Genomic DNA, 19,153 nt, shown 5'->3' on the forward strand with positions numbered 1-19,153 from the left:
TGGATGTGGCAACTTAGCTTATCATATAGTACAGTAGTTCCATGTAGTAAGGTTAACCGTGAGTAGAGAGTAGCTTGTGAAGAATATGAAAAACTTTTAAACAGTACGTTAATGAAGTAGACTAAACAGGCAGTAAAGAAGTCTGTGTCAAGAATACATTTTAAATGGTTTAAGATATAATTTGTAGTCTGTCTGAATCTAGCAGACAGTTCAAAGAGGAATTTAAAAATCAGGTCCCTGTTGAGAAGGGATAAAGTTTTTTTCAGGCCCCATGCTGTTTTTGCTGTATATCCTCTACTGATATAAATTCTGAGGTCTCTGTACCTCATGAAAAGGGGAATTTCTGATATTATGAGGGCACTAAGGACCCTTACTCCTGACAAATTTGACCATGACCTGGCAGTGGTACATGGAATCCTTCCTTCATAGCTTAGTACTAGGATAACTGCCCTTTTGGGACATTTTAAGCCTACCCTATCTGAGAATCAAACCCTGCACCTTGTGTTTGTAAGGTGAACACCTTAACCATTATGCAAACCTCCCAACCCTAACAAAAAGCCACCCTTGCAGAGGGCACCCGGATTTGAACTGGGGACCTCTTGATCTGCAGTCAAATTTTCTACCACTGAGCTATACCCTCATTCCATCATCTTGAATGATGCCTATATACAAAGGAAATATATTTGGTTTTAATAATTGATTAAATGTCTGGTGTGATGCCTTTTTTTAAGGAACAGCCCAGTCGATGGACATTCCAACATAGCTAACATCACTGTCACAAAATAAGATCACAATAAAGTGGCTCTCTTCAATGCCAGAAGTGCAAACACTAAATTGCCTGATCTTGACACATTCCTGCATTTGGAAAATACCCTTGTCTGTATAGTTACTGAGACTTGAGACCTGAAGGGAACAGTGGCAGTGACCATATTAGCTAAGGTACATATTATCTCCAGGCAGATCCTTAGGAGCCTTTAAACTGAATTTGTTGAACTGCACATCACCTTAGACTGGATTAATTATCGACTAATAGCTTGATCTGATGTCTCTTGTGTCCATTCTTCAGTGGATCTGAAACTGATCTGACTTCTGCCACTCTCAAGCATCGGATCCAGTGTACAGGCTCTCTTTATCCATAATACCCTGTAAGGAGAAAGATACCTCAGATCTCGTTTGCCGCTCAATTGCTACAGACATGGTCCTTCATGCATGCTCAGGCTTGATTTGTTAGAGATAAGTCCATTTTGTTGGATTCATCTTTTTTTCTCCTGCCTCCTTTATCTCCCTTTAATCAAGTAATAATAATAATAGTTACTTTTAGTATATCTTTATACTATTCATCTTAGTATGTTAGTTTACTCTTTTATCTCTTGGTGGCCATTGGCACTTCTCTTTTTGTGGTCAACTATCCCTTTGGGCATAGTGTTTATATAGCTATGTTGTCACCTGTTGTTCAGTGTGAATTTTTTGTGACAGCTTACTACTCCCTTGATCGATCATTACAAGGATATCTGAAAAGCCATCAAGTTTTAAAAAGTGTGTGGCTTCTGGCCACAAGCTGCTGAACCCAAATGCGCATACCAAATATGTATACTGCTTGGGTGCTGTACTCCTATAAAAGCAGTGCAGTATCTATGAGGTCTATGCTTACAGGGCCATTATTGAGAGGAAGAATAAGTTGACTCTTAAGGGGCTTCTCCCTGCCTCCATAGGAGAAGGACCCCTAGTTCACATCTCATCTTCTCCTCTGTAAAAGAAGCCAACTGATCATGCTAAAAGCTACATAAAGCAAAAGAAAGAAAGAGAAAACAAAAAACAAAAAAAAACAAAGAAGCAGACCCCAGATTGCTCTCCATCTGTTTCAGCTCCCAAGCATTCAAATACTTCAGATCCAGTCCTTGCTTTGAAACTGACTGTCATCGGATCCAATGCGGTACATCTCCCTTGCCAGAGTCATATGTTTCTCCTGAACAAATATCTTCCAGATTGAGATCCAGTATTCTGCTGGAGATATCATTTCCTTGGATTTTCTAAACCTTCCTGCACTGCTTCATCTCTCCATTTGGTTAGGTCCCAAAGGAGGATGAAGTAGATAGGATAGTGAGGAAATTTCTTGGGACTCCGATCTAACTGGGGGTTCTCCTAGCTCTGGACCCTTTTGGAGATGGGATTGGCCACTTCCTCTCATCAGGTTATTGCTGTTTCCTCGATCTGTCTCGTTGAGTTGGGACTGTTGGATCTTAGCTTCAGGATATGCCCATATCTGATCCAAAGACTTGGGCTTCTTTAACTTCGGTGGTTTCTTTGATCTAGTCATCTCCAACACATTGGATACTGCTGAATCCCAGGGCAGATTCATCAGTGTTGGTAACTGGATATGGTTTGGCTCAGAGACCGTCTGAGCGGACCCTCTCTCTCAGAGCTTTGGTGTTGGACAGTTCAGCTCATGCGTTTGCCTCTGTGCCAAGTTGAATAGTTCCTTGAGACCAGTCTTTCATAGGATGTTCAGCTCCTGCTGTGATGGTCTCTGGTTCTGGCTTTGTCTCTGCTTTTGAGGCTTTCGAAGAAGTGCTCTTTCATTCCAAGGTGCAGACATCCCTCTCAGTCTTGGATGCATTCCTCCCCACAGGACTTCCCTGGGATCTAATCCTGCTCATCCTTGTTGAGTACCCACCATCAGCTTCTTGGCCCTGTCTGGAACATCCTACCAGGCAGGTGTGTTAGAAACATAAGTTCAAAAGGAGGCATATTCTCCATAGCAATCACTAACTGAAGATACTAATTTTGATGAAGGGGAAGAGAACCCAAGATTCCCTCTTAAGGACCTCTCATTCAGTCAGAGAGATTTTAGAACTACTTAGACAAAAAGGGGGTTGTCCTCTGAAGCCTCTTCTTTAGAGGAATCCGTATTTGTCCTTTTTCATCACTGTTTTATTTTTTACTCCTCGGATATCCTACCAAAGATAGCTGAATACCCAGCCGACTTACCAGAGTTTTACATCTTCCAGGCAGTGTACATCAGACGTATGTCCCACATATAAGGTGTAAGGTAGCTATATGAGCATGTAACCCTCAGAACTTCTTTGCCACCATTCTGAATGTTACATTTGAATTTGTTTTGCAAGACATTCTTTGAGTTGGTTCCACTATCGATCCTTCTTCTGTTAAGTTCTCCATTGGGGTTTCTGCCTTTCTTTTTGTACTACTTTAGTTTACATGTCATACAGGAAGGGAAAATGTGAGTGTGGGAAGCACTGTCCACATAAATAGAGACACAAACAGTGCCTTTTTTGTGTGGGTGCTATCCACATCCATACACAGTGTGAGCTTTGTCAGGCATTTGTCCCTAAGACGTTCTGGAGTCAACTGTCATCTCTTTTTACTTACTAGGAGACCCAGTGATTGAAGCTTTTGGCTGGGTGGTACCATGGCTGAATTCACCTTCCCCTGCATTCAGCCACCATTTAAAAAGAAAGCCAAAAAGGCACAAACTGATCCTGCTGCTGTTCACCCCCCACCGTATGTCCCCAGTGGGTTGGATGAAGAATCCGAGGATCATTCAGTGTCACTGTCAACTCCCTATGTTATAACCCAGTCATTGATTTATCTTCTCATATCTACGCTGCTCTTTCCCTGGGTTCTGAGAAAGACTGTTCACTTTCTCCTGCCTCTCCTATAGAGGAGTTGTCCTTTGGGAATATGGTGGTTCGTATATTGGAATGTTTGAAATGGGACTATTATCAGGTTTCTGATGCTCAGAAAACATACTGTGAACTCTTTCAAATAGATTCTGCTCTGCCTTCTGCAGTCCCCCCTGTGCTGACTTCTCTCCTCGATACTTTCACTTTAGCTTCTCAAGCCCCAACTCTCAACCTCTTACCCCTTAGAAATCAGACAGGTTCTCTAAAGTTCCTGAGGCTCAACAGTTTTGTATAAATGCCTTTCATGTCTGATCCTGCTATTTCTATAGCCGCAGATAAACCATTCCAGTTGCTGTCTTCCTCTAAGCTTTTCCCTTCTAAGGACAGCCATACCATGAACAGTATTGTAAAAAAACTATATACCTTTGCTACATTTTTTCTTTTTTTTTTAAACAAGAATCATCTTTATTAAAATATCACTTATGACATAGGCAGTCATACATTTATCTATTTGAAAACAAACCATTTTTTTCCAGTAAACATCTTTATTAAATGATCACATATGACATAGGCAATCTTACATTTATATAAATGAAAAACAAACAGCACTGCCACCACTTTAGTTGCAAACATTATACACCACAGACACCACTAAATTTATAGATAGTAAAACTAAACATATATGGATAAATAAGCTAGCTATATTAAAAGATTCATGGGATTTCTTAATAGGTTCATAGGTTCATAGGTTCATACTAGGCTATCTGCCCTAGGGCATTTATAAGCCTAGCCAGAGTGTGTGTGGTTTTCACCACCCCTTAGGATGAGAATACTATACCCATTAGTTTGCTGTGCCTCTGTCCAGCAGTGATACAGAGATGATTCCCGGGGTAAACCTACGATCTCCCATCCACTTGTCAAGATTTCTCTTGAACAGAGTCAGTGAGGGGCTCTGCCTCACATGGACTGGGATTCTGTTCCATAGTGTAGGAGTCTCTGGGTGATGAATCTGTCCCTCCAGCACGTCCTATTTATATCCGTGTTGAGGTTTAAGTCTCTTGCTCTCGTGGCTCTGGTGGATTTGGATTTTTTGAGGTGGAGCATGTCCATTAATTCCGGGTTGGACATGGCCTTGTATGTCAGGCACAGATCACCTCTGAGCAGACGGTATGCGACTGAATAGAGCTGGAGTTTCTTCAGTCGGGCATCGTATGACATATGTTTGAGCCTTTATCCTTTTGGTGAGGAACTTTTGGGGTCTTTCCAACTGCTGCAGGTGTCGGGTAAGGTACATTCGAATGGGCGTTGTACTCAATCATTGGTCTGATAAGTGAAGAGTACAGGGGTACAATGACCTCTCCTGATCTGGATGTGAATCCCTTCATGATCAGGTGGGCAATGTAGAAGGTCTTCCTAACCACTTTGGCAATGTGAGTGTCAAAGAGAGGTTACTGTCAACTTGGGTCCCCAGGTCCCTGATAACTTCTTCCGTGTTTAATGGATTACCACCTATGTGGTAATTAGGGGTTACCTTGTTTTTCCCAAAGGGTATGACTATACATTTTTTGGCATTTAGCTTAAGGCCATGGCTCTGGCACCAGTTATCCATTTCTATGAGACCTCTCTGGAGAATGTCTGTGTCTGATGGAGTGTCAATTATGGTGCCCAGTTTGCAGTCATCTGCAAATTTTGTCAGCCACAATCCCCCTATGTTTGCCTGCACTTCAGAAAAATAAATGCTGAACAAGAGGGGGCCCAGGACTGAGCCCTGTGGGACACCGCTCGTGACCGGCTTAGAGTCTGACATGGCACCAGCAACACTAACCCTGTGTGTTCTGTCCTTGAGCCAGTTTGCAACCCATCTTGTGACATATGGGTTTACATTTAAGCTGGTGAGCTTTTCTATGATGCCCGAGTGGGGTATTGTGTCGAAAGCTTTTGCTAGGTCAAGGTAGGCTGTGTGAACTGCCTTACCCTCATCAGTGGCCTTAGTGACTGTTTCGAAAAAGTCGACCAAGTTCAAGAGGCAGGATCTGCCCTTGACAAAGCCAAATTGGGTAGGATCCAGTGTCTGTAGGTCCCCAATGTCTTTATTTATGAGTTCCATTATGATCCTCTCCATAGCTTTGCAGACAAGGCTCTAAGGATCTTAAGGATGATAGATAATAGTATGTATACTGAAAATTCATTATTTGTAACAATAGATATAATAGATTTATTTTCATCTATTCCCTGTTTAGAAGGTATGAATATGTTTGAAGAAGAAATATTTTTGGATAATATATTGACACATAAAGATAAAATAGTGTGCACAGGCTTGATGGACATGGTACTTAAAAATAATTTCTTATTATTTAATGGGGAATTTTTCCAACAAACGCAGGGTGTAGCCATGGGAGCAGCCTGCGCACCTACATATGCAAACCTCGTCCTGGCTAACTGGGAAGGAAAATATGTGCTTAAATCTGAGTTCCATGTTTATTGGAGCTTATATAAGAGGTTCCTAGATGATATAGTTATATTCTGGGTAGGAGGAAAAGAAAAATTGGAAGAATTTATAAAATATATTAATCAAACTACTGATTTTCTTAGATTCACTTACAATGTTTCTGAAAAGGTCTTACAATTTTTAGATATAGAAATATTTAAAAGTGAAGGTACATTTGCATCTAAAGTGTATAGAAAAGTAACTTATTGTAATTCTTATCTGCATTACAACAGCGCACACCCAGTACATAGTTAATGAATTATAATAAAAGGCCAATTTGTGAGGGGGTCACGAATGTCAAGTAAGTTGGAAGATTTTAAGATAGAATGTGACCTATTAGAAGGTATGTTTTTAGACAGAGGATATGATAGAAGTTTGGTTAATAGTATTAAGTTAGAAATAGAAAAAGGAAGAATGGAAAAATTTGAGCCTATTTTAGGCATCAAAGAGATTAAGGATAATCATGTGGTAAAAAATAATAGTGCTAGTTTACAAGAAGAATATAAACTTTCCTTTATATTAGAATATAATGGTTTGAATCTGAACATTAAATTAGTTTTTTATAGGGAATGGGAACGATTTATGGCCCTTACTGATTTGGAAGAGTTACCTAGAGATACTCCTAGGGTAGTATATAAAAATGCAAATAATATAAAGGAATATTTAGAATATAAGAAAAAGGAAAATAATAATAAAAGAACTAGTTTGAATAATAAAAAAGGTACATTTAAATGTGGGAAATGTAGTCAGTGTAAGTACATAGCTAATAAGGAGACTATATATGTTGAGAGCAGAGGTAAATTGATTGAGTAATGGATTATACAGTTGTGATACTAAGGGATTAGTGTATCTTGCCACCTGTGTCAAATGTGGGTCCTTTTACATAGGTAAAACGGAGAGAACTTTAAAAAGAAGAATTTACGAGCATACCTATGATATTACAAAAATGAAAGATACTAATGCATTGTATAGACATACGAAGGTATGTGAAGATAGTATATTCTATTTTTTTGTAATTGAACATATAAAGAATAATATCAGAGGGGGACCATGGGAGGACACCATAGGATATAGAGAATTATGGTGGCAAATTACACTTTGAATTAACTAAATCCCCAGGTTTAAATGAATATATATCAATTTTATCTCTACTGAAACTAAAGGCAGCTAAAATATAATTTTAAGTGTATTAAAACATTTGGTCAATAGATGGTGCTGTTGTATTAACTTTTGCTATATGAAAGTGAAGTTTATTAGTGTGTATATATATTTAAATATGTATTATAAAATGGAGAGAAATATATTTAGCCCCTTTAGTATGAATGGAATTGATTTTAAAAGTGATTAATAGATATAAATTAAAGTTTTTATGGAAATTTGATGTATTTATGTGAATTAAATGAATTGTATTTTAATATTCATGAGCTTTTAGATGTATACTGATTTGTCTATTTGAATTAATTGAAGTTATTTGATTGGAAAATGGAAATGAAGGAAGTATATAATTGATTTTAATGATGTAAGAAATTATCTGATGAAGTCCAGTGGATGGGACGAAAACGCCTTGGTTTTGGAATTACGTTAATAAACTGTGCTTTGTATTTCGCTTTTCGATTGTGGTGGATTTATTTGTGCTTGGTGACATTCTACAGAGAATTGCCTGTTTTTCTTGGTTTTGGTCGAGAACTGTTTTTTAGTTTTGTATAAATGCCTTTCATGTCTGATCCTGCTATTTCTATAGCCGCAGATAAACCATTCCAGTTGCTGTCTTCCTCTAAGCTTTTCCCTTCTAAGGACAGCCATACCATGAACATTATTGTAAAAAAACTATATACCTTTGCTACATGTTTTCTTTTTTTTAAAACAAAAATCATATTTATTAAAATATCACTTATGACATAGGCAGTATTACATTTATCTATTTGAAAACAAACCATTTTTTTCCAATAAACATCTTTATTAAATGATCACATATGACATAGGCAATCTTACATTTATATAAATAAAAAACAAACAGCACTGCCACCACTTTAGTTGCAAACATTATACACCACAGACACCACTGGAATATCTGTAGTTGCAAACATTATACATCACTTATAATCTATCCACTCATTGTCAGTTAAGCATTACATGGCTCATTCAAATCCTGCCTCTTAAACCTTGTTCCTTCTCTGCATATATTATTCCCACAATTCCCATTTTTTCTATGTAGTTTGCTCCATCCCTTTTCTAAAGACTCATATTCCAGTTGTTTTATCTCTGTTACTGTATTCACTCCTTTTAGTAAAGTTGGTCTAGACTTTGATTTCCATTTTCTAGTAATTGCTTTTTTGGCAGCCACCATAATTAGAGTCGGCAGTGCTTTATTATGTCTGGGCAATTCCGATTCTATAACCAGATAAACAACAAACTGAGAAAACACAAGGAACGGACCGCAAACCCAAATGAACATCAATAGAGTACTGATATAAACAATAAATACCACAAGTCCAAAGGCTGGATACCGTGCTATAGTTCCAAAACGAGCGGCTTCAGCAACAAATGTTGTCAGTAAATAATAAGTCCCAAAAGGAAATACTACACTGTAGTTTCAAAACAAACAGCGTTAAAGCTAATGCTGGCAATAGATGATATAAATCACAGTATTAGTTCCACACAGGTGATCAGAAGCCAATACTGAAAAGATAACTTTTATTTTACATGAAATTAAGTGCTTTTCGTCCCACTAAATTGTGGGACTTCTTCAGACAAACAAGAGCAGAGGATAAAAACAGTTTAAATACCTAATTTGGCGCCAAAATGTAAGCGCCGTAACCTAGCAACAATAAACAATAAATAAAACATGTTAAACTGTAATCAATTTGTAATTTAGATAAAATATACATAAAAACTGATGATGATGCACATCAAATACTTAAATTCTGTTAAAAATGTTTAAAATTATAAATATATATTTTTTTAGTAACTAAATAACCAACCATATATTGTTGTTGGTGAAGGGAATAGAGGGGATAAAGAAGTGATAGGTAGGTATGGTGTTAAACAAAGGAATGCAGAAGGTCAGATGGTAGTTGATTTTGCGAAAAGGATGGACATGGCTGTGGTGAATACGTATTTTAACAAGAGGGAGGAGCATAGGGTGACATACAAGAGTGGAGGAAGATGCACACAGGTGGATTATATCTTATGTAGGAGGGCCAGTTTGAAGAAGATTGGAGACTGTAAAGTGGTGACCGGAGAAAGTGTCGTTAGGCAGCATAGGATAGTGGTTTGTAGGATGACGTTGGTTATCAAGAAGAGGAAGAGGAGTGTGAGGGCAGCACCAAGGATCAAGTGGTGGAAATTGAAAAAGGGTAATTGTGAGGTGGAGTTCAGGGATGAGTTAAGGCAGGCACTGGATGGCAGTGAAGAGTTACCAAATAGCTGGGTAACTACAGCAGAGCTAGTAAGGGAGACGGTTAGAAAGGTGCTTGGTATCACATCTGGACAGAGGAAGGATGACAAGGAGACATGGTGGTGGAATGAGGAAGTACAGGAGAGTATACAGAGAAAGAGGTTGGCAAAGAAGAAGTGGGATTGTCAGAGAGATGAAGAAAGTAGACAGGAGTATAAGGAGATGAGGTCATGGCAAAGAGAGAGGTGGTGAAGGCTAAGGATAAGGCATATGAAGAGTTGTATGAAAGGTTGGACACTAAGGAGGGAGAAAAGGACCTGTACCGATTGGCTAGACAGAGGGACCGAGTTAGGAAAGATGTGCAGCAGGTAAAGGTGATAAAGGATAATGAGGGAACATACTCACAAGCGAGGAGAGTGTGTTGAGGAGCTGGAAAGAGTACTTTGAGGGATTGATGAATGAAGAGAATGAGAGGGAGAGAAGGTTGGATGATGTAGGGATAGTAAATCATGAAGTACAATGGATTAGCAAGGAGGAAGTAAGGATAGCTATGAAGAGAATGTAGAATGGAAAGGCTGTTGGCCCAGATGACATACCTGTTGAAGCATGGAGGTGTTTAGGTGAAATGGCAGTGGAGTTTTTAACCAGATTGTTTAATGAAATCTTGGAAAGTGAGAGGATTGCTGAGGAATGGAGAAAAAGTGTTTTGGTACCGATTTTTAAGAATAAGGGTGATGTGCAGAGCTGTAGTAACTACAGAGGGATAAAATTGATCAGACACAGCATGAAGTTATGGGAAACAGTAGTGGAAGCAAGGTTAAGAAGGGACGTGATGATTAGTGATCAGCAGTATGGTTTCATGCCAGGAAAAAGCACTACAGATGCGATCTTTGCACTGAGAGTGTTGATGGAAAAGTACAGAGGATGTCGGAAGGAGTTGCATTGTATTTTTGTAGACTTAGAGAAAGCATATGACAGTGTGCCTAGAGAGGAGTTGTGGTATTGTATGAGGAAGTCAGGAGTGTCAGAAAAGTATGTAAGAGTGGTACAGGATATATACGTGGGTAGTGTGACAGCGGTGAGGTCTGCTGTAGGAGTGACGGATGCGTTTAAGGTGGAGGTGGGGTTACATCAAGGATCAGCTCTGAGCCCTTTCTTATTTGCAATGGTGATGGACAGGTTGACAGACGAGATCAGACAGGAGTCCCCGTGGACTATGATGTTTGCAGATGACATTGTGATTTGTAGTGAGAGTAGGGAACAGGTGGAAGAGACCCTGGAGAGATGGAGATATGCTCTAGAGAGAAGAGGAATGAACGTCAGCAGGACTAAGACAGAATATATGTGTGTGAATGAGAGGGAGGATAGAGGAATTGTGAGGATGCAAGGAGTAGAGGTGGCGAAGGTGGATGAGTTTAAATACTTGGGGTCAATAGTTCAGAGTATTGGTGAGTGTGGAAGAGAGGTGATGAAGAAAGTACAGGCAGGATGGAGTGGGTGGAGAAGTGTCAGGAGTGATTTGTGACAGACTAGTACCTGTAAGAGTGAAAAGGAAGGTCTACAAGAGGGTAGTGAGACCAGCTATGTTATATGGGTTGGAGACAGTGGCAGTGACAAAAAGGGAGGAGTTTGAGCTGGATGTGGCAGAATTAAAGATGTTAAGATTTGCACTGGGTGTGAAGAGGGTGGACAGGATTAGGAATAAGTATATTAGAGGGTCAGCCCAGGTTGGAAGTTTTGGAGACAAAGCCAGAGAGGCATGATTACGTTGGTTTGGACATGTGCTGAGGAGGAATGCTGAGTATATTGGGAAAAAGATGCTAAGAATGAAGCTACCAGGTAACAGGAAAAGAGGAAGGCCTAAGATAAGGTTTATGGATGTGGTGAGAGAGGGGCATGCAGGTGGTTGGTGTGACAGAGCAAGATGCAGAGGACAAGAAGAAATGGAAACAGGTGATCTGCTGTGGCGACCCCTAACGGGAACAGCCAAAAGAAGATGATGATGAAAATGTATAAAACTGAAAATTCATGTGTCTATTTTGACTAAAAAAATATATATGCAAAAATGAATGTAAAAACAAGTAGGTATGTAAGCATAATTAAACCTAAGGATATTAAATATGGATATATAAAAAACATGTACTACAAAATTGTCATAAATAATAATAGTGCTTATCTGCGCAAACTTTTTAATTTTAAAATGGGATACAAAGAACAAATCTTATTTAATCCTAGTGGTGTGCTAGCATTAAGACGAAGTTGGCAGTATAGTTCCTGTACTTCAAGTAACACCTGTTCAGGCCCATCTCGTCCATCTTTTACAATTGTACCTACCGCTCTAAATAAAAATGAATGGTTAGTGTGTTCTAAAATGTGTTTAGATAGTGCATTATCTAATTTATTTTTCCTAATCACATATAAGTGCTCATAAACCCGTTCACGTAATTTTCTGTCTGTCTTGCCAATGTAAAAGGCAGGGCATGATTGGCACTGAGCTAAATAAACAATTCCTTTTGATTGACAGTTAAATTTGTGTTTGACTTTATATGTCACATTCCTTTTTTTTTCAATAATAATTCTTTATTTTATTTTTTCCAAACAACTAATACAGTACTACCAACTACTTACAAAATGTACATGAATGCTTCCAACAGTTACATAAAATCACTATAGAAGAAAAAAGAACTAGTAACTATATAAGACTTATCTCAATAAAATTCAACAGTTATTCAGTTTTTCCCAGAGAATAGAGGAATGTAACTTTAAGCTAATACAATGTTAAAGATTTGTTCCCATATTTTTGTATTGTTTACATTTTTCTTATAATCACTAATTAGAAATTTATGTGCTAGAATATGTTTGGTGGCTACTATCTTGAAATTTTCCCATGATGTCTGTAAAGGGTTCAACCAGTTGGAAGCTATATATAACTTCATCAACAAAAAAATATTGATTAGTATAATTCTTTGGGTTCTTTCCAAGTTGGGAGGTGGAATATGCAACATCGTAAATTCCCAGGAGAGTGTGGAATGTTGATATCCCATTTTTTTCTAGTTGAAATTTCAAGGAATTTCAGAGTCTGAAAATACATTTACAACTCCAAAACATATGTAGGAGGTCAGCCGTTTGATCTATACAATATGGGCATTTTGGTGAGTTCTTTGAGTTAAATTTGTGTAGAGTGAGACGCGTATAATACACGTTATTAAATATCATCAATTGGGTAAATAATAGCTTCTGAAGGGACACAGATTTTATGGTTAAGTGAATTGCTTTTAGTATTTTACTTTCTTCAATCGTCAACAATTTCTCTCTCCAGTATTTGGAAATTAATATTTGATTATTATATTTTAATTCTTTAATCAAACCATATGCTGCCGTTATATATTTACATTCCTGTGTAAGGGTTTGCCATAAGTTCAGACACATGTTTAAGTCTTCTTCTTTAATTGTGTCATTCCCTTTACTAAGGTAACTTATTGTTAGGTCTTTTAATTGTCTTATTATAATTAGATACGATTTGGGGAGATTCAACTCTTCTAAAATATTGTGAGTCGGGATACCTAAAAAAAGATATAAATCAAATAGGGTTAAATTAATTATAAGTGGGCATTTCTTAAGGTCTATCAGCTGATTACCAATTTTCAAATTTGGATTTTTATGAAATGGTTGAAGAATCATCATACTTTGCAAAGGATTTAATGAGTTAAAAAGATTTTGTACTGAAACTATATATGTTTTGATATGTTCGAACACAAAGTACCCTTTAAGAGTATTTTTGTTTAAAAACGGTAATGCCTTGCAGTTAATATCCAATTCCTTGACATGTTTATAATTAAGTACCAGCCATTTGGGAACCCATTTCGAGTTACACCCATCCGAGTTAATTATTCTTAAAAGTCTATTGGTGTTTATTATTAAATAATATGTTTCGAAATTAGGTAGATCCAACCCTCCCCTATTTTTTGGAGCCATCAATTTATCATACAAAATCCTAACTTTTCTAGGTTCCCATAGAAATCTAGCTAGTTCTGTATGAAGCTGTTTGAAGAATTTTTTAGCGATTTGAACTTGTGACGCTCTAAAAATATAGTAATCTAGGAAGTATATTCATTTTAATAATTGAAGTCTTCGCCATTATTGGTAATTTCAGATTATCCCATCTTTTCACGTCAGATACTATCTGCTCCCAAATAACCTTAACATTATTGAGATAAAAATCTCTGTTGTCTGTTGAGAAAACCACTCCTAAGTATTTTATTTTTTCTTCTGATTTTACCTGCCCTACTAATGGTAATATTGAAAAAGGTATAGGTGTCTTTAATGGGAATATCTTAGTTTTTTTTAAATTTAATTTATAATTGGAAATTTTCGCAAATTCGTCTACTGCCTTTATTATTTTATTAGTATCCGAAACAGGTGTTGTGCAATAAATGCTCAAATCATCTGCAAAAGCAGCCATTGTGATCTTCGTACCATAAATCCTTGGAGCATTATGATCAATATTTTGTTTAATGTGCAAAAATAGAGGTTCCAAATACAAATTGAATAACAAGGGAGATAAAGGACAGCCCTGACGGGTACCATTTTTAATTTGAATTCTTTTTGAAAGATTCCTGTTAATGACTAGATTTGTATAAGGATTGGTATATAATTTTTTTAAAGTTGAAGTGAATTCTTGCGGTATGTTAAAGCATGTTAAAATTTCAAATAAATATTCTAAGTTCACTCTGTCAAATGCTTTTTGTGCATCAATTATAAGTGCGTAAAGATTCTGGTTTTTATGTGTAGCATGAGAAATCATTGTATGCAGTGTTAATGTATTATCTATAGTTTGTTTGCTATTTATAAAACCGGCTTGTTCATCAGATATTATAGGGTTAATTACCATTTTCAACCTGTTAGCCAAGATCAATGTCATAATTTTCATATCTATGTTTAAAAGTGAAATGGGTCTATAATTATCCGGGTTTTGTCGATCAGTATTTTCTTTCGGTATGAGGATAGTTTTCGATGCATTAATGTGTGGGTCAGTAATTTTATTGTTAATAATATAGTTAAAGACCACTGTGAGTATTTTCCACAGAATATCGCTAAAAGTTTTATAAAATTCTGTAGTCAAACCATCCGGTCCCGGAGTTTTGTGTGGCTTCAATTTCTTGATAACATCAGATGTTCTTCATCTCACATTGCTGCAGTCATAACCTGTGGGTAGTCCGCTGTCCTCGGTCGGCCCGAATACCAAAGTATTAGGCTGGCGTCGGTCATGGGCGCTCAGATCTGATGTCAGTGCGTCATGGTATTAAAGCGCATGACCGACGTCATATCCTCAGTCTTTTTTGCCACATGGTCCGAAGCAGAAGCAGCGTTTGCAAGTGCCGTTCGGCGTTCTGAAATTTTCGTATTCTGAGTTTCAGACCGAAACCAAGTTGGGCTAAGTACCCCGTTGGGGAATATTTTTGTTTCTTCTTGCCTCAGTTAATTCCGGATGTCAGAAAAAGTGAATAATTGTATTTCTTGTGGGAAATAGATACCGCATAGGGATTACCACTCTCTCTGTATTCCTTGTTTGGGGCCTGAGCACGACGTAGTCGGGTGTCGCTTTTGTGCTAGATTTAATAAGCGCACCATTAAACGTAGGTTAGATTGCGCTAGGCTTGTCTTCGGTAAGCGGTGTAATTACAATATGCCGTCGGATCCTCCGACGCCCGCTACCGCTAAGAAGCGCAAGGAAAAATCGTTAAGGTCCAAGCAGGATGAGTCGTCCATTCGGGACGCCGGTTCTTTAGAAACTACGGTGGAATCTGTAGATCCAGCCGAGGTTTCAGTTGAGTCTCAGGGGGAGCAGTTAATTTTGCAAGATGTGGCCTCTCAGGAGTCAGTTCAGGCTGAGGGGGCCTCTCAGGTTACTGTACTCCCTTCTTTGCCTAAGGTGGTTAGGCCTTCTCCTTCTGGCTCTAAGGTACCTTCCAAGGTCAGGCCTGGTTTGCCTTCCTCTGGTGTCAGTCCTAGTTCTGCAGGTGTTGTGCCTAAAAAACACATGCTTAAAATGGCAGAAGATTTGATTTCCTTAATCAGGGGTTCTATGCCCCCTCCAGATAAGAGGCCTAGGATGGAGCCAGAGGTGGGAAGTTTGGAACAGGCTTCAGATTATTCAGAGTCTTCGGCTGAAGACATTCAGGATTTTTCTCCTTATTCTGATTCAGACGCAGAGGATTCCAGTCCTTCTGCTTCTCCTCCAGAGGATTTTTCTTTTTCAGAAACCCTGCATTCTATGAGGGAGCATTTTAAATGGGAAGGTCAGGATTTCTCAGATTCCCGAAAGAGGCTTAGGGAATTTTTGTTTTTACCACAACATCAGCCCTTAGCTATACCTCCTGTTTTGGATGTTGTTCAGGATGTTTTCTCTGAGGCTTCTCTTAATCCAGACTCTTTGCCTCCTGCGCCTGTTAAGCCAGATAGGTATTACAGAGTGCCAGAGGCTCATAAATATCTGTATAAGAGCCCAAGGGCTGACCCAGAAACTATTAGCCAGGGTCCTAAGGGTGTCAGGGCTTCTGTTGTAAAGAACCCAGTTCCTATGGATAAAGATTCTAGAGCTTTGGATAGGTGGGGTAAAAAAGTGTATACCTCTTCCACTCTAGCAATGAGGGTTTTGAATTGCCAGTTTCATATGTTGAAGTACCAGAATTTTCTCCTTACTCAGTTAAAATCTAAGGTAGATGCTTTGGCAGAGGGCATAGAGTGTACGGAATTACAGGATTTGGTTCATGCCTCTGATCAGGTGGGTAAGCATTCTTTGCAGTGTGGTTTCGATGCTTTACAGGCTTCTTCCAGGGTGGCTGCCACTGGATCAGTTATTCGCAGGCACGCCTGGCTTAAGGATCAGAACTTGTCAGAGCATGTTAAAGCTAGAATTTTGGGTGCTCCTTTGCAGTCTGAAGTTTTGTTTGGTTCTCCTGTGGAGTCTGTCTTAAAGAAAATGGAAGACAAGGCTAAGTCTATGCAGACTGTTCAAGATTTTTTGCAGGTGCAGCCCCCTAAGTTTAGCAGGAATTGGCCTACTAAGGGATGGGCTTATCCTTCTTCTGATTTACAGTCTAGGGGTAGATCTAGACGTGGTAGGGGCAGAGCTCAGGGTTCTTTCAGGCCTAGAACATGGAGTTTCCCTGCACAGTCTACAGGTGAGGGCAGGGGCCAGTCCTTTCGTAAACAGGCCCAATGACCTGCATCTTCAGCTGCCAGATCCTTCCTGTCTGGCAGCTCCTTTGGGAGGAAAGTTGGCATTCTTCAAGCAAAACTGGCTTTTAGTCACCCAGGACAAATGGGTGTTGGACATTATAGACCGAGGCTACAAGTTTTATTTCCACACATTGCCTCCTTTCAAAGGCATGCCAGACGTTCCTCCTCAGCAAAGGGTAGAGGCTCACAAACAGATTTCTTTACTTCTTCAAATGGGGACTATACAGCAGGTCCCTCCGTCAGAAGTGGGCCTAGGGTTTTATTCTCGCCTGTTTCTCGTACCAAAGAAAGGAAACACTTGGAGGCCAATTTTGGATTTATCTATCCTCAACACATACCTGGACATTCCAAAATTCAAAATGTTGACGTTGCAACAACTTCTGCCTCTGTTGGGCAAAGATCATTGGATGGTAACTCTGGATCTCAAAGAGGCTTATCTTCATGTTCCTATCAGGCCCAGTTGCAGGAGGTTCCTGCGTTTTCGGGCTGGGACTTTACATTATCAGTTCTCTGCATTGCCCTTTGGCTTATCTACTGCGCCCAGGGTGTTTACAAAGGTTCTGGCTCCAGTAATAGCCTTCCTAAGGTTAAGGGGAATACAAATTTACCCTTATTTGGACGATTGCCTGATTCTTGCTCAAGACAAAAACAAGCTACTTCACCATCTACAGTATGTTATGGCAGTGTTAATGTGCCTAGGGTATTCTGTGAACGAAACAAAGTCCAGTCTAGTACCCTCTCAGGAAATGTGCTTTCTGGGTGTGAGACTGAATACAGCTTCCCAGATGGCTTTTTTGACCCTGGACAAACAGAGAAATCTTACACTTTACTTCCAACAATTGTCTCTATGGTCCAGGCTGACTGCAAGGACAGTCCTTCAAGCCTTGGGGTTCATGGCATCTTGTATTCTGGTGCTTCCCAATGCCAGACTGCATATGAGGAAGCTACAATGGTATCTCAAAAATGTATGGACGCAACACTGCCACGATCTGGACACTGTCATTCAGATAATACCTTGCATTCAAAAGGAATTTTTGTGGTGGGCTCAGGAATGTCACCTAAACAAGGGACTCTCTGTGACCCGACCAGAGGCGAGTCAGATCTTAACGACAGATGCCTCGGACAAGGCTTGGGAGCTCACCTCAATGGAAAATGGGTTCAAGACACGTGGCCTGCCAGACTTCAACATTTACATATCAACTTGAAGGAGATGTTAGCAGTCCAATTTGCATTGATGGCTTTCAAGGATCTACTTCACCCAGGACAAGTGTTGATTCAAACAGACAACACATCTGTCATGTGGTACATCAACAAGCAAGGGGAACCCATTCGTACCCTCTTTGCAGGCAAGCTATGATTTTGTGGGAGACTGCTCTCAGTTTGCACCTCACTCTTCAGGCAAGGTTTCTGCCAGGAGCACAGAACTCCTTAGCAGATGTTTTGAGCAGACAGATGGTGGATCCCCACGAGTGGAAATTGGATCCTCATGTATTTCGACAGTTGACAGTGATATGGGGCACTCCAGACATAGATCTGTTCGCTTCTCCACTAAATTTCCAGTTGCCAAAGTTTTGCACAAAGATGTTTCATCCAACAGCTTGGAAAGTGGATGCTCTATCATTCAGTTGGAGCAATCTTCACGTCTATGCCTTTCCTCCTCTGCCTCTCCTTCCCAAGGTGCTCTTGAAGGTGAGACAAGACAAGCCCTCCATGATTCTAATAGCTCCAGATTGGCCTCGACAGCACTGGTACCCTCTGCTGAGGAGTTTAGTACGGGAGCCTCCTTGGGCCTTTGCCTTCAATTCCACACCTTTTGTCTCAGGCAGGCAATCATTTCCTCAATGTCAGGATTCAGTCCCTGCATCTAACAGCCTGGCATATTCTGTTCTAGAACCTGGAGGGTCGCAGCTTCCTCAACAAGTTTTGAATGTTATTTTGGAGGCCAGAAGGCCTAGTACAAGGAAAGTTTATGCTGATAAATGGAGGAGATTTTTTATTTGGAGCAAAGCAAAGAGCTTTGATGTTTCCAGGCCTGATTTGAGTGTTTCTCTTCAATATCTTACGGAATTATTAGACAAGGGTTTGTCTTTCTCCTCTGTAAAAGTTCATGCTGCAGCCATTTCTGCTCACTATGACTGTGACCCACCATTATTCTCTCATCCTTTGTTTAAGCAATTCCTTAGAGGGGCAAAGAACATAAGACCCCCGCGTAGAGCTCCTACTCCTTCCTGGGATCTCAATTTTGTTTTGGAAAAGCTTACTTTACCTCCTTTTGAACCTGCAGCTACGTCTGAGTTAAAGTTTTTGTCTTGGAAGACTGCTTTTTTGTTGGCCATTACATCTGCTAGAAGGGTTTCTGAATTACAAGCTCTAATGGCAGTTGAA

The 19,153-nt window shown here is 39.4% G+C and overlaps 1 protein-coding gene and 1 non-coding gene across 2 annotated transcripts in view; one reads left to right on the forward strand and one right to left on the reverse strand.

Annotated features, from left to right (window-relative positions):
- LOC122794195 (general transcription factor IIE subunit 1-like) overlaps positions 1 to 19,153 on the forward strand; it is a 480,389-nt gene that overhangs the window by 339,869 nt on the left and 121,367 nt on the right. The gene's annotated exons all lie outside the window — the stretch shown is intronic.
- TRNAC-GCA lies at positions 569 to 640 on the reverse strand. Its single transcript has one exon. It is a non-coding gene; the product is annotated as a tRNA-Cys (tRNA).

The sequence above is a fragment of the Protopterus annectens genome, chromosome 2.part1 (genome assembly GCF_019279795.1).
Source record: "Protopterus annectens isolate FY-2018-M chromosome 2.part1, PAN1.0, whole genome shotgun sequence".
Taxonomy (NCBI): Eukaryota; Metazoa; Chordata; order Ceratodontiformes; family Protopteridae; genus Protopterus; species Protopterus annectens.